The following is a 16202-nucleotide window of genomic DNA, read 5'->3' as shown; positions in this document are numbered from 1 at the left end:
GTGCCAATAAAACCGTCATCTCATCCCGCAAAAATCATACCCTACCCAAAGTAATCGCCCAAAAACTGAAAAAATTATGTCTCTCAGACTATGGAAACACTAAAACATGATTTTTTTTGATTCAAAAAAGAAATCATTGTGTAAAACTTACATAAATAAAAAAAAAAGTATACATATTAGGTATCGCCACATCCGTGACAACCTGGTCTATAAAAATATCACATGATCTAACCTGTTAGATAAATGTTGTAAATAACAAAAAATAAAAATGGTGCCAAAACAGCTATTTCTTGGGGGGCGGAGCCTGACCGCTGAGCGTGATGGAGGTCTGAGACAGAGCTCCTGCCGCTTAGACCTGTGCTTTATCACAAAAAGACACCCAAAACCCGATAAATATGGTCAAGATCGGGAGAGATAAGCCCAGAGGTCATCAGGCAACCCCTAAATATAAAAAGGGGCAGACGGACATGGACCGTTTTATAAGAAAGAAGCTGGCGCTTTCACCAGCGCGTCTGAGCAAAATGGCGCTGCAGCCCTCACTACCGGACTCGGAGGAGGAGGACGGAGAGGAGTATGCGGGGGCAGAGGGGCGAAGAGAGGAGGTCGACACCTTACAGTCTGATGACAACAACACCATCCTCACGAGATCCTTCCTTAAGGACTCTTTGGCTCAAGCAATGGCGCCGCTGCTACAGGAGGTGAGAGACATGAGGGAAGATGTGAAATCCCTGGGCCACAGAGTCGAATCCCTGGAAGGGAACCAGAGCCTACTAACTGACCGGGCATCTGCAGTATCCGATCTCCTGGATATACAATCCAAATCACTCAACAATGCTTTATTGCTAATAGAGGACCAGGAGAATCGGAGCAGAAGAAAAAATGTTCGATTTAAAGGATTACCAGAAACAGTGGGTGCTGCGGAACTACAAGCTGTTGCTAAGCAATTATTTACAGACATACTGGGTGCAGACATAGCTCAGGACATTATCATTGAAAGAATCCACAGATCTGTCCCGAAGAAGGGTGAACCTCCGCGTGATGTTATCTGCGGCCTACTTAGTTTTAGAAGCACCGCAGCCCTGCTTCAGGTGATGAGAGAGAGGAAGGAGCTACGGTACGAGGGTAAGAGAATTTCCTTACACCAGGACATAGCACCGTCTACACTGTATAAAAGAAGGATTATGAAACCGTTAACTGATTATCTACGAGACCAGAAGATATTATATCGGTGGCTTTTTCCTTTCGGTCTCACATTCAGCAAAGATGGCCGAAGCTGCACGATCCGAACCCCATCAGACTTACCTGAAGCATGGAACCACCTCAACACTGATACTATACCAGTGGACTCTTGGATGCCTATGGACAGCTCTACTAAGCAGTTCCCCCTACTACCAAGTCTAGAACCGTGGTCGACTCCTGCTAGGAACAAAAATTCCAGATCCAGTAGAAGATGAGAAGTGATCCAGATACTATCAAGAATTAGTATTGTGCTTCTAAATAGTGAAGTTACTCATCCATACGCTTTTGATCTCCCTCTTCCTACAAGGAATCAAGGGCAGTATTGCCTATGTATTACGATCTCATTTCTCATTTTTTTATTTCTTATTTCTTTCTCTCTTTTTATGCCTCCATTCTTTCCCCCTCCCCCTCTCACTTTAATGATTCGGCTTTTACCCTCCCATCCCCTCCTTCTATTTTATATCTTGTATTCTACCATTTCCGTTATTATTCTCTTGACCACTTACTATTATTTACTTTATTTCTTTCTTAATTTTTATTTATAATTGATACCTCCTATCTTGCCATGGATCAAACATATTCCTATGGGAAATTGCTATATGATTATTTATGTCTGCATTCTGTGGATATGAACTAGATCCATTGGCTGCAGTACGTATGGGTATCATTGGCAAAAAATCTATGGGTGTCTTTACATACTGCTATATCCAGATACATAGGACATGTATAAAGTGTACTTAGCAGCTTGGCCAATCGATCACACTCCAAAATCCTGCAGTTATGGAGGCCATGGAACGACTACAGGAAAGTATAGATTTGATGGGAATTTCTGGGTCCTAAACTTATAAACTTATACATAGCTCTTCCTGATTCTGCCCTTTCATTTTCTCACGTATTCCTGTGAACACCTTTCGGTCAGCAAATTTACAAGGTTTACTCCCATTCTGGAGCATCACGCTAGTAGCGCAATATGAAAGAACAATAATAATCAAGATAGGGACATGTCTAGTAAGTGTATACGATAGGTACATCTCCGACATTCAATTATGTACATAAGCACCTCTATACGGGAGTTGACGGTGATAACCATTGGCTACAAACTACATCTTATCAATCCATGAAGAGCAGGACTGGGAACAACCTGTGATACATGTTTTGTTTATTTTTCTTGGAGGATATTACTTTACTCCGAAAGTTATCTATGTTCTTGCTTATACTGTCATACTTCGACAAAGAATATCAGTCTAAGTATAATAACAACCGCAATACTTGAGCCGTTTAAGGCACATGTTAGTCCAGGTGAAATAATAAATGTTACTCATATCTATGTATTGCCAAAATGAATATTTTGACGAGCGCTTGTTATGTATGACTATTTTTCTATATTTATCTATATTTGCGATTATGTGAAAAAGAATATGTAACTTTGCACTATTCTGTAACATTGCAAATAATGACTATATTTTCTGTGTGAAAAACTAATAAAACAGATATTTGTTAAAAAAAAAACAACTGCTATTTCTTGTTGCCTTGCCTCACAAAAAGTGTAATATAGAGCAACCAAAAATCATATGTACCCTATCCCGTAGTTTCTAAAATGGGGCCACTTTTTTGGAGTTTCTACTCCAGGGGTGCATCAGGGGGGCTTCAAATGGGACATGGTGTAAAAAAAAACAGTCCAGCAAAACCTGCCTTCCAAAAACCGTATGGCATTCCTTTCCTTCTGCACCCTGCCGTGTGCCCGTACAGCGGTTTACGACCACATATGGGGTGTTTCTGTAAACTACAGAATCAGGGCCATAAATATTGAGTTTGGTTTGGCTTTTAACCCTTGCTTTGTAACTGAAAAAAAAAAAAAAAAGGAAAATCTGCTAAAAAAGTGACATTTTGAAATTGTATCTCTATTTTCCATTAATTCTTGTGGAACACCTAAAGGATTAACAAAGTTTGTAAAATCAGTTTTGAATACCTTCAGGGGTGTAGTTTCTAGAATGGGGTCATTTTTGGGTGGTTTCTATTATGTAAGCCTCGCAAAGTGACTTCAGACCTGAACTGGTCCCTAAAATTTGGGTTTTTGAAAATTTCTGAAAAATTTCAAGATTTGCTTCTAAACTTCTAAGCCTTGTAACATCCCCAAAAAATTAAATATCATTCCCAAAATGATCCAAACATGAATTAGACATATGGGGAATGTAAAGTAATAACTATTTTTGGAGGTATTACTATGTATTATAAAAGTATAGAAATTGAAACTTGGAAATTTGCTATTTTTGAAAATTTTTGGGTAAATTTGGTATTTTTTTATAAATAAAAATGATTTTCTTTTACTTCATTTTACCAGTGTCATGAAGTACAATATGTGACGAAAAAACAATCTCAGAATTGCCTGGATAAGTCAAAGCGTTTTAAAGTTATCAGCACTTAAAGTGACACTGGTCAGATTTGCAAAAAATGGCCGAGTCCTTAAGGGGTTAAAGGCATGTGGTCCTAAAATTTGCATCAGCTGAAAAACAGCCTGTTTCAGTTTAATTGTTATTTTCAATAAATTGAATGCTCAAAAAATATGTCTCACTCTCATTTCTTCTTGTTGCATGTTGAAGCTCTACTTGGAACCTTGTTAAGATCCAACAATGTAAAATATGATTTTTTGCCATTTTTCAAGTGGTCTTAAACTTTTGATCAGGACTGTATCTTAGTAAGTTATTCCTATCTGTGGGCTTCTGATACATATCTGTTTTAACATTATCCCCATCTACATATACCCTTACATCAAGGAACTGCAATTCATAATTGGACGTTGTTCTTGTAAATTATGCCAGATCAGATCACTGATGTGCAGCTAGTTAGAGATGGCCTTGTGGTTCCCCCGGCGGTCATTTTGCGGTGAACTTTGCTCATTCGCGATTTGCCGAACATGCGAACATATGGCGATGTCCGCCGGCGCCATATTCTTTTGCATTGTGCCGAACTTTGACCCATGACACATCCATCAGGTGGGACAGGACAGCCAAGTGAGACGTTTCAACACATGGACACACCCCCTACCCTATAAATAAACCCGAACTGGCTGCCATTTTACATTCAGTCTTTTGCCACTGTAGGGAGAGGTTGCTGTGTGGAGCAGGGACAGACTGTTAGGGACACCAAACGCTAGCTAATAGGGCCACAAAAGTCCTTTTAAGGACTTATATAGGTGTGCTATTGTGCTAACATAGAAAGTATATTATAGTGCATTTGTTTTGTGTAGCAGATGTGTGCGGTTCTGCTGCGATACTGCAGCTATTGTATACAGAGGGACAAACACTATTGGAATAACTATTTGCAACTGGTGTGATATACCAGTTGCTCCCCAAAAAACTGATTGAGGCAGGGGGGTGATATACCTATAATATAATTTATATATAGTGAATTTGCATTGTGCAGCAGTTGTGTGTGGTTTTTCAGCGATTCCGCAGCTATACAGAGGGACAAACGCTATTGGAACAACTAATTGCAACTGGTGTGATAAACCTGTTGCCCCCCAAAAAAACTGATTGAGGCAGGGCTGTAATATATCTATAATATAATTTCTATATAGTGCATTTGTATTGTGCAGCAGTTGTGTGCAGTTCTGCTGATATACCGCAGCTATACAGAGGGACAAACGCTATTGGAACAACTAAATGCAACTGGTGTGATATACCTATTGCCCCTCAAAAAGGGGTTTGATATACCTGCTTCAAGCAAATAATCATTAAGGGGTTCTATGTACCTGCTTCCACAAATACTGCTCTTCTATAGGGAATTTGTCACAGGGTAATTTTGAAAATGACAGGCAGAGGAAGAGGCAGGCCATTCCGCAGGGATGTAGCGGTCGGGCAGGTGCACCAAGCCGGAGCTTAAGTGTGAAGTTGGAGAAGGTGCGTGCGATTACGTCAAAGGACACACCAGACTTCTGCTTCTGCACACTCCTCATCCTCTGTATCAGCACCCTCCTCACTCTCTGCTGTGTGCATCTCCAAAGACACCACCACTACCATAGCCCCTCCACTCGAGTCAGAGGAATTATTTTCCCATCCATTCTGCAGACCTTACCGATGCACAGCCATTCTTTGCATGGGATGAGAAATAGGAGGTAGCAACTGCCGCCACCCAGCGGTCTGACGAAAGTACCCAGATCAGCCCAAGGAGGGTGGTCCCCGCTGTTGCTGCCTAATCTGAGATCTATAATGTCAGTGGTGGTGAAGGTGAGGATGATGACATGTCGATGGACATCACATGGGTGCCCACAAGAGAGGAATAAGAGGGGAGTTCAGAGGGAAAGACAGAGAAGCAGATAGGGAGGAGAAGGAGGAGAAGCAGGCAGAACTCACAGTGCACAGGAGGCAAAAAGCAGACTGCAAATGTATCTGGAGCGAGCCATCTACCATGCACAGTAACATCTTGCGCTCCCAGGACGCTGGCACATGGCTCCGCAGTGTGTGCTTTTTTTAACGTGTCAGCTGCTGACAATAGTGTTGCCATCTGCAGCCTGTGCTGTCAACACATAAGTCACGGTAAGCCCAACACTCACCTAGTTACGACCGCCTAAAGAAGGCAACTGGCCTCCCATCACCGAGCCCAGTTGTAGCAACACCGTCAGAACCCACAAAGCCACACTCCCTGCACTCCACGTCCTGCCTCTTTTTCTCTCTCCTCCCATTTAACCTCCACTTCACCTTCCACCATGCAGTCGACGCGTTCATCTGGCAAAAGGCAGGCTTCCATGGCCCAAATATTCGAACATAAAAAGTTGATGATGCCAGATAACCCTCTTGCCCTACAGCTGACCGCCGGCTTGTCAGCACTGCTAGCCCGCCAACTACTGCCATATAAACTGGTGGACTCGGAGGCCTTTAGAAAATTTGTGGCCATTGGCACACCACAATGGAAAGTCCCTGTAAGGAAATATATCTTCCAAAAGGGCATCCCAGATATAGCCACGTTCAGCGGCAAGTGAATGTATCTCTGGCACACAGTGTCGGTGCCAAGATACATCTGACCACAGACACGTTGTCTAGCAAACACGGGTAGGGAAAGTACATAACTTTTACTGCCCACTGGGTGAACTTTCTGACGGCTGTCAAGCATGCAACCAGTGGCACATGTGAGGATTTGGTGTTACATCCTTGGATTGTATGCAGGCCTGCCTCTTCTTGTCCTCCTCCTACTCCTTCCTCCGTCTCCTCCTCGGCTGACTCCTCCTTTTCCACTGCTACTGCCTCTTCCGCTGCACTCCGCCAGCTCCCTAGAACCTATTCAACGTGCCAGGGGAGACGTTGCCATGCTGTGCTGCGGCTATTGTGCCTGGAAGCCAAGAGCCACACTGGTCCTGCACTCCTTTCAGCTCTGCGGTCACAGGCCGATCACTGGCTAACCCTGTTCAATTTAACAGTTGGTAAAGTGGTGTGCAACAAAGGTGCCAATCTGCTGAACATGCTGAAACAGGGCAAAATGACACATGTGCCATGCATGGCACATGTCTTGAACTTAGTCGTGCAGTGATTCGTTGCCAAATATTTCGGGGTCTAGGAGGTCTTGCGGCAGGCCAGGAAAATCTCTGGCAATTTTAGAAGATCTTACATAGCCATGGCTCACCTTGCTGACTTTCAGCAGCGGCACCGTTTGCCTGTCAGATGTCTGATTTGTGACTGCCCGACGCGCTGGAACTCCACCTTGTATATGCTTGATTGGCTGTTCCAGCAGAAACGTGCCGTTAACGACTACCTGTATGAACTCTGCGGCAGGACCGGTTCTGGGAAGCATGATTTTTTTTCACCACGCCAGTGGCTGCTCAGACTTCTGCGGCCATTTGATGAGATGACCAAACTGGTCAGTCGCAGCAAGGGCGCCATCAGTGACATCGTACCTTACGCCTTCCTTCTGTAGCGTGCATTGCTTCGTGTCATTGATCAAGCAGTCGAGGAGCAGGAGCAGGAAGGGGTCTTCAAATGTGACATGGCAGCTTAAAATTATCCCTGTGAAATCTGCCTTCCAAAAACCATATGGCATTCCTTTCCTTCTGCGCCCTGCCGTGTGGCCATACAGCAATTTACAACCACATATGGGGTGTTTCTGTAAACTACAGAATCAGGGCCATAAATATTGAGTTTTGTTTGGCTGTTAACCCTTGCTTTGTTACTGTAAAAAATTGATTAAAATGGAAAATCTGCCAAAAAAGCGAAATTCTGAAATTTCATCTCCATTTTCCATTAATTCTCGTGGGACACCTAAAGGGTTAGCAAATCCGTTTTGAATACCTTGAGGGGTGTGGTTTATAAAACGGGGTCATTTTTGGGTGGTTTCTATTATGTAAGCAACACAAAGTAAGTTCAGACCTGAACTGGTCCTTAAAAAGTATGTTTTGGAAATGTTCTGAAAAATTTCAAGATTTGCTTCTAAACTTCTAAGCCTTCTAACGTCATCAAAAAATAAAATGGCATTCACAAAATGATCCAAACATGAAGTAGACATATGGGGAATGTAAAGTAATAACAATTTTTGGAGGTATTACTATCTATTATAAAAGTAGAGAAATTGAAACTTGGAAATTTGCTAATTTTTCTAAATTTTGGGTAAATTTGGTATTTTTTTTTATAAATAAATATGAAATATTTTGATTCAAATTTTCCACTGTCATGAAGTACAATATGTGACGAAAAAACAATCTCAGAATGGCTTAGATAAGTAATAGCGTTTTAAAGTTACCACCACATTAAAAAAAAAAATCAGTCTGGTCCTTAAGGTGAAAAATGACCCGGTCCTTAAGAGGTTAACAGTGACTTCCACAGTGCCCTGCCCCCTTAACAGTAACCTCCACAGTTCCCACCCCTTTAACAGTGACCTCCACAGTTTCCACCCCTTTACCAGTGACCTTCACAGTTCCCACCCTTTTAACAGTGGCCTCCACAGCATCCTGTCTCCTTAACAGTGATTTCCATAATAAACCGCCCCCTTAACAGTGATCTCCACAGCACTCTGTTCCCTTGAAATGTGACCTTCAATACACCCGCCCCTTTAACAGTGACCTCTACAGCACCCCTTCCCCCTTAACACTAACCTCCATAAAGGAACGCCCCCTTAACTGTGACCTTCACAGCACTCCGCTCGCTTAACAGTGTCATCCACAGCACCCTTTCCCTTTAAAGGTGACCTACAGCAGTGAAGAAAAATGGCTGGGTTGTATTGGAAACCTGGTGGAAAATTGTGTGTATGTCGAGACTGAAGGGCCTGCAAGCTTCTATTGGCTGATAAGGGTCATGCGATCTTGTGTATGGCAGTTAAGGTATGAGTGAAAGATCTGTGGGCTTCTATTGCCTAATTAGGTCATGTGATGGTGCCATATTTGCATTTTTTTGTCATTATCTTAGGAATGGTATGCCCTAGAGAGCTGAGACCTGGCCTAAAACCTTCCTGCACACCCCATATGCCAAATTTGGTGATCGGTCCAGTCATTTGTCTGTGAATAAAGAACAGACAGACATACCGTATATACTCGAGTATAAGCCGACCCGAATATAAGCCGAGGCCCCTAATTTTACCCCCAAAAAATGGGAAAAATTATTGACTCGAGTATAAGACTAGGGTGGAAAATGCAGCAGCTACTGGTAAATTTCAAAAATAAAAATAGATACCAATAAAATTACATTAATTGAGGCATCAGTAGGTTAAAGGTTTTTGAATATTTATTTCAAAGAAAAACAATATGGTATCAACAATAACTTTAACAGTACAAAAACCAACTAAAGCTAAAACAGCTAAAAGAGTTAAAATCCTTCAAAACTGGATTCCTCATCGTCTGTATGTCCAAACAGAGCTTCAACTGTAGATGGTGTGAGGTTATCAGCGTAGACATTGTCATCATCACTGAGTTCGCAGTCATCACCATCACTGCTGTCCTCATACAAAGCGCTGTCTTCTCTGCCATCCATAGCATTACTAATGCCACATTTCTTGAAGGCGCGTTGCACCATGTCCTCTGGAATCTCTTCCCATGCATCACAAACCCATGTTGCTATCAATTCTATGTCGGGCTTCATCAGATTTCCAACTTTTGTCAGTCGGGGTTGACCAGATGACATCCATTCATGCCATCTGTGGAAGACTCTGTTATGTGGGGGATCTGTGGAGGATGCTGTTATGGGGGATCTGTGGAGGACGCGCTGTTATGGGGTGGATCTGTGGAGGACGCTGTTATGGGGTGGATCTGTGGAGGACGCTGTTATGGGGTGGATCTGTGGAAGACACTGTTATGTGGGGGATCTGTGGAGGACGCTGTTATGGGGTGGATCTGTGTAGGACGCTGTTATGGGGGATCTGTGGAGGACGCGCTGTTATGGGGTGGATCTGTGGAGGACGCTGTTATGGGGTGGATCTGTGGAGGACGCTGTTATGGGGTGGATCTGTGGAGGACGCTGTTATGGGGGATCTGTGGAGGACGCGCTGTTATGGGGTGGATCTGTGGAGGACGCTGTTATGGGGTGGATCTGTGGAGGACGCTGTTATGGGGGATCTGTGGAGGACACTTATGGGGGACCTGTGGATGGCACTGTTATGGGGTGGATCTGTGGATGGCACTGTTATAGGGGACGTGTGCTATGACACATAGGGCCATGAGGGGGGGCAGCATAAGACATATAGCATCTTATGCTGGTCCCCCTCATGGCCCTATGTGTCCTAGACTGCACACATAACTGGCTTTCTGTGTAACTTATTTTATTAAAACAAGCTCTCTCCTAAAGCTTTACAAGCTTTTAGTAAAACAAGCTCTATTGATAACATGGCTGCCTCTGTACTCACTGTCACTATGAATAATGCACTACAGCGAGCGGCAGGGAGCTGGCCGGCGCGTGACTGACGTCACTTAGTAACGCTCCTCCCACTTCAGGAAGCAGGAGCGTTACTAAGTGACGTCAGTCACGCGCCGGGCCGCTCGCTGCAGTGCCATCGTGACAGTGAGTACCTGTTATCAATAGGAGAGTTGTAGCCGCCGCCCAGCAAAGTGAATATTGATGAGCTGGGCAGGGCTTCAAAACGGCAGTTGGGAGCGGCCGGCATTTTGAGATGAAACGGACGTGCTGGGAGCTGACCGGAGCAGCTGTAAAGGTAAGTAACAGCTTCTCCGGCCCCCAACATGTCATGGTCTGTATTATGGCAATGTAAGTTGCCATAATACAGACCTAGACTCGAGTATAAGACAAAGGGGGCTTTTTGAGCACAAAAATATGTGCCAGAAAACTCGTCTTATACTCGAGTATATACGGTACATATATAAAAATGAATTTCTGTCTAAGAAAACCCCACAGAATTTGTATACACTTAAGGTCATGTGAGTTACATCAGCCTCTACAACAACGTTGGCTAAGCATCACAATCGAAATCATATTAACTCACACATAAGCTGTCTTCTACTAAGAATGTCCTTCGTTGCCTATAGCAACTAATCAGAGCTCATATTAACCCCTTAAGGACCCTTGCCGTACATATACGTCACAGCTGGACGTGACTTAAGGACCAGCAACGTACATGTACGGCACAAGGTCCTCCGGGTGGCGGGAGGGAATCGCAATGGTATCGGGGCACCATGACTGCTCTTACTGGCAGGCATCCATGCCAGGTAAGGGCAGCATGGTGCAGCACCGCACCCCCTGCAGCTCCAAGCACTGCGATTGGCCGGTCAATGAAGACCGAGACATCGTAGCGCTGGAAGCAGTATGGAGCTGCGGGGTGGGTCGGGGGGTGGGGCAGGGGGAGGTGACCGATGCTGAACCGGTCAGCACCTGTCTCCTCCTAGGTGAGGCAGTAGACACCAGTGTTTGGCGTCCCCTGCCAGCTTTGCGATTGGCTGGAACAACGCTCCAGCCAATGGCAATGAACTGCCCTGCATGCAGCCATTCTAACTGGTGAAAGTATGCAGAGAGGTTCTGTGCTTTTCTATGCTGCTAGTTGGCTTGCTGGGACTTGTGGTGCACCACCACTGTGATTTCAACTTTTCCTGCTGAAAGAACATCTGGAATTGCTGCACTTGCTGCAGATCCCTAAACCACCCTCCTTCCCTGTCCCTGTCTCTTTCCTGACAGGGACAGGGTATGTACAATGGATATAAAAAGTCTACACACCCCTGTTGAAATGTCAGGTTTCTGTGATGTAAAAAAAATGAGACAAAGATAAATCATTTCAGAACTTTTTCCACCTTTAATGTGACCTAGAAACTGTACAACTCAATTGAAAAACAAACTGAAATCTTTTAGGTAGAGGGAAAAGAAAATATAAAAATAAAATAATATGGTTGCATAAGTGTGCACACCCTCTTATAACTGGGGATGTAGCTGTGTTCAGAATTAAGCAATCACATAAAAAATTTTAGTAGTCGCATCCCACAGCAAAAGCCATGGTCCACAGAGAGCTTCCAAAGCATCAGAGGAATCTAATTGTTAAAAGGTATCAGTCAGGAGAAGGGTACAAAAGGTGGTTCCAAGAGGTGGTTACCAAGGCCCTAATTTTTCAAAGCCAGGCCGGGGAGGGTCCCAGTACTTCACAAAGTCATGGTGCCCGTGTTGTACCAGGGCAACATTTTCCAGGTCAAGTCCCCCAGACAGCAAGGAAGGGAAGGACCCCAAAAATATGTAGGCAGTGGCGTAACGCCAATGGCGGCAGACCATGCAATTGCTATGGGGCCCGTGAGGTTGGGGGGCTGAATGGCCCCGCCCTCTCACTTTCTAGTCTTATGGATTACAAGACGGTTTACACAGCAGCAGAGGAAGGGAGCATCAGTGGCGTACTGGGGAGTGGGGGCGGTCCACCCCGGGTGCTGGCTCTCAGGGGGGTGCCAGAAGCAATAAGCACTTCCATTATACATATGGAAGCGCTCATTGATGGAGCGATGGGAGCTGTGGTCCTGTCACTAACCGCTGACCTCCCAGCGCTCCTCCCCTCCTTCAGGCCTGTGGCGCTCTCAATGGTGAAGCAGGAAGACTTCTCCCCACTCCAGCATTCACCCTGCAGACACAGATTGTGCTGCCAGCCTGTGTGAGCAGAGCCTGCAGCCCCAAAATCTGCATAAGCTCTGCCTACACAGTGCTGCAGAGTGATCTGTGTCTGCAGGAAAGAGAGGTATGTGAGCTTCAGGAACAGGACAAGGTGAGAAGTTACTGTGTGTTTTTTTTTTTTTTTTTTTTATACAGAGGGGGCACCAAGGGCTTTATAACTATGGACGGGGCACAGAGGACTTTATTACTATGGAGGGGGCACAGAGGGCATTACTACTATGGAGGAGGCACAGAGGGCATTACTAATGTGAAGGGGGCACAATGGGCATTTCTACAATGAAGGGGGCACAGAGCCAGAGGGCATTACTACAATGAAGGGGGCACAGAGGGCATTATTACTGTGTAGGGGGCACAGTGGGCATTTTTTCTGTAAAGGGGGCACAGTGAGCATGATTACTGTGAAGGGGGCATAATGGGGATTTCTACTATGGAGGGGGCACAGAGGACATTACTAGCACAGTGGGAATTACTACTATTAAGGGGGCACAATGGGCATTCTTACTGTGAAGGGGGCATACTGGGCATTCTTACTGTGAAGGGGGCATACTGGGCATTATTACTATAAAGGGGGCATAATGGGGATTATTACTATGAAGGGTCACAATGGGGATTATTACTATGAAGGAGGCACAATGGGATTATTACTGAGAAGGGGTCACAATGGGGATTATTACTGTGAAGGGGGCACAATAGGGATTATTACTGTTAAGGGGGGACAAAGAGGGCATTACAACTGTGTAAGGGGCACAGAGAGGGCATTACAACTGTGTAAGGGGCACAGAGAGGGCATAACTACTGTGAGGGGGCACAATGTTGACATAACTACTGTGAGGGGCACACATCTGTACAAAACTACTGCGAAGGTTGTACAATGAGGTCAATACTACTGTGAGGGGGTACATATTTTTTTTAAGTATTGGGGGGGGGGCAGAGAAAGGACATCTCCGGGTGCCAAACACCTAGGCACGCCGCTGGGGAGCATCATCCTATCTGAACTCTGGTGTGGCAGGCGAGTGTTTCCAGCGCCACTGTAGGGATGTGAAGCAGGTGCCAAGAGAAGTTTCTATATTGCCCTCCCAGTGTCTGCCTCTGTGAACACCACATTGACGAACTCAGTGAGTAGCAAAGGCTGGAGGTCTACTGCAGCAATCCTGATCACATTGTGTGTGAGTGTAATAATCACTCAGTCATTCACACACACTGTGCTGCAATGACTTAGTGGAGGGAGCTGTGAACCATGGCCTCTGTCTGTTGTATATGTATATTATATATATATATATATAGAATATACTGTATATATATACACACATAATATATAGTATATATATTATATATATATATATACATAAATATATACACAAACACACACATACACATTTATCTATCGGGGACATTCTGTGTCTGTAGGAGGGTTGCTGCTATTAGAGCCATACAGCAAACCTCCTCCCCCATGCGTATATATATATATATATATATATATATACGCATACACTAGTACAATAATTGTACTTTTTATTTGGGTGGGGGGGCCCAGTTTCTGAGATTCAATATGGGGCCCCTTGATTTCTATGTACGCCCCTGGATGCAGGGTGTGTTACAAAAGGGGATAAGGAAAGACATAATTTACCACTGCAAAACCTGCCCGAAAAAACCTGGCCTGTGCATGCAGGAGTGTTTAAAATCCACCACTTATCCATGATGAACTCTGTAGTTTTACCACCTTATATCTCTTATATTTAGTCTGCATAGCTTATAGAACCACTTTTCACCAACCACTACATATTCATTTCTGTGAAACACCTGCTAGGTCAAAAGTACCCTTTCTACCACTTAAAAGTTCCCTACAGGAGTGATCTGTCAAAAATGGGGTCACTTCTTGGGGTTTTTCATTTCTGGGGACCTCAGGAATTTTTTTTAATGCGACATGGCACCTAAAATCAATGTCTGCCAATTCAGGTCAGCAAAATCCATATTTTGCTGTGCGCCCATACATCATTTTTTGAGCACATATGGGGTGTTGCCGTATTCGTGAGAAATGGGAAATCCAAATTTGGGGTGCATTTTGTCCTTTTACCCTTTGGGAAAGTGAAAAAGTGGTGGGTGTATAACCAACTTTTTGGTGAAAAAATGCATTTTTCATTTTCATTGCCAAGTGTTTCCTAATTCCAGGAAACACCTTTTAGGTTGAAGTGCTCACTACACACCTTGAAAGAACACTTGAGAGGTTTAGTTTCCAAAATGGGTAACTTTTTGGGGGTTTCCCCCAAAAAAGAAAAATTTAAGATTTGGCATCTAAACTTTTAAGCCTTCTAACGTCCCAAAAAAAAAAAAGGTCATTTTCAAAATAATCCAAACATGAAGTAAACATATGGGAAATGTAAAGCAATAACTACTATTGGAGATATTACTATCTATTTTAAAAGTAGAGAAATTGAAATTTGCAAAATATTGCAAATAATTTCAATTTTTTTGTAAATTTTGTATTTTTTTTATAAATAAACAAAACACATTTTGACTTAAATTTGCCACTGTCATGAAGTGGCATATGTCATATGTGACAAGAAAACCAAACTCAGAATGGCCTGGATAAGTAAAGCTTTTTAAAGTCATCACCACATAAAGTGACAAATGTCAGATTTGCGAAAATAGCCTAGTCCTTAAGGTGAAAAATGTAAGGGGCCAGGATGGGTTAAAGACCTGTTAGCAAAATATAAGCTGAGCTGTGATTGGTTGCTATTGTTCAACCTGATGAATATAACTGCCACGACAGCCAACAGACAATAGCTCCTGTAGTTTGGCGATTAGGTTACTAAGCATATTTTTGGAAAATAATTGGAAAACGCAGAGTGAAAATTTCCACTCTAAGCATAGTCAAAGATGTTCCCCAAGTCACAGGAGGCGGCTGAATAGAATTTTGTGATTGTAAATGTGAAGGTGCGTATTTCTTTAACATACATCAAACACTTGTATTTGTTTATAACATTTCTGTTTATTAGAATTGGTAATTTTCATTGAATTCATCTTGATTCAAATGAATGCTATGGTGAAAGTCCTGTTTTCAAAGGTCAACAAATTGCATTTCCATCCACCTCCTCAAAAAACACCAGTAACCCCATGTAAGGAACTTCAGAGAACTTATTAAAAACAACATTAGTCAACAGCAAGCCTTCCGTAGGTCTTTGAATAAAATAATATAGGCTTGTTGGAACTGACCTTTAAATGACAATTCCTTTGCAAATTACCAAAAATCTATTATAACATATAAATGAATGCCAGATAAATATGTGATGGCTCCAATGTTGAATTAGTTTCATTTTACATTACATATTGTGAATAGATTGATGATATATTCATCATCTCAAAGCTCCTTAGGATATGAAATTCATTTTTCCTTAATGTCCTCCAATGGTGATTCAATTTTAAAAGAACATATGCAAAATAAGTAAATAAATATAATTTAAAAAAACATGTGCATATATATATTAAAAAGCTGTAAATTTGATTTCTCTTTGTCTTTTGAACTGTGAGTATTCTACTCTTAGGGCTCGTGCACACGACCATTGGATTTTTTGTGGCCCGCAAATTGCGGATTCGCAAACACAGATACCAGCCATGTGCATTCGGAATTTGCAGAATGGAACGACCGGCCCCTAATAGTGCAGTCCTATCCTTGTCCATAATGCGCACAGTAAAAGGACATGTTCTATTTTTTTGCAGAACGGCCATGCAGACATACAAGCACGAAATGCACATGGAGTCATATGCTTTTTTTGGGCAGCCCCATTAAAGTGAATGGTTTCGCATATGAGCCGCAAAAAAATGTTTGTGAGCATACTGTATACCCTTAGGGTGCACTCGCATGCTGCAGATTTTGTTTGCAGAAATTTCTGTGAGATT

Source organism: Bufo bufo, chromosome 5 (genome assembly GCF_905171765.1).
Source record: "Bufo bufo chromosome 5, aBufBuf1.1, whole genome shotgun sequence".
Taxonomy (NCBI): Eukaryota; Metazoa; Chordata; class Amphibia; order Anura; family Bufonidae; genus Bufo; species Bufo bufo.
Note: the sequence above shows the minus strand (reverse complement) of the source record.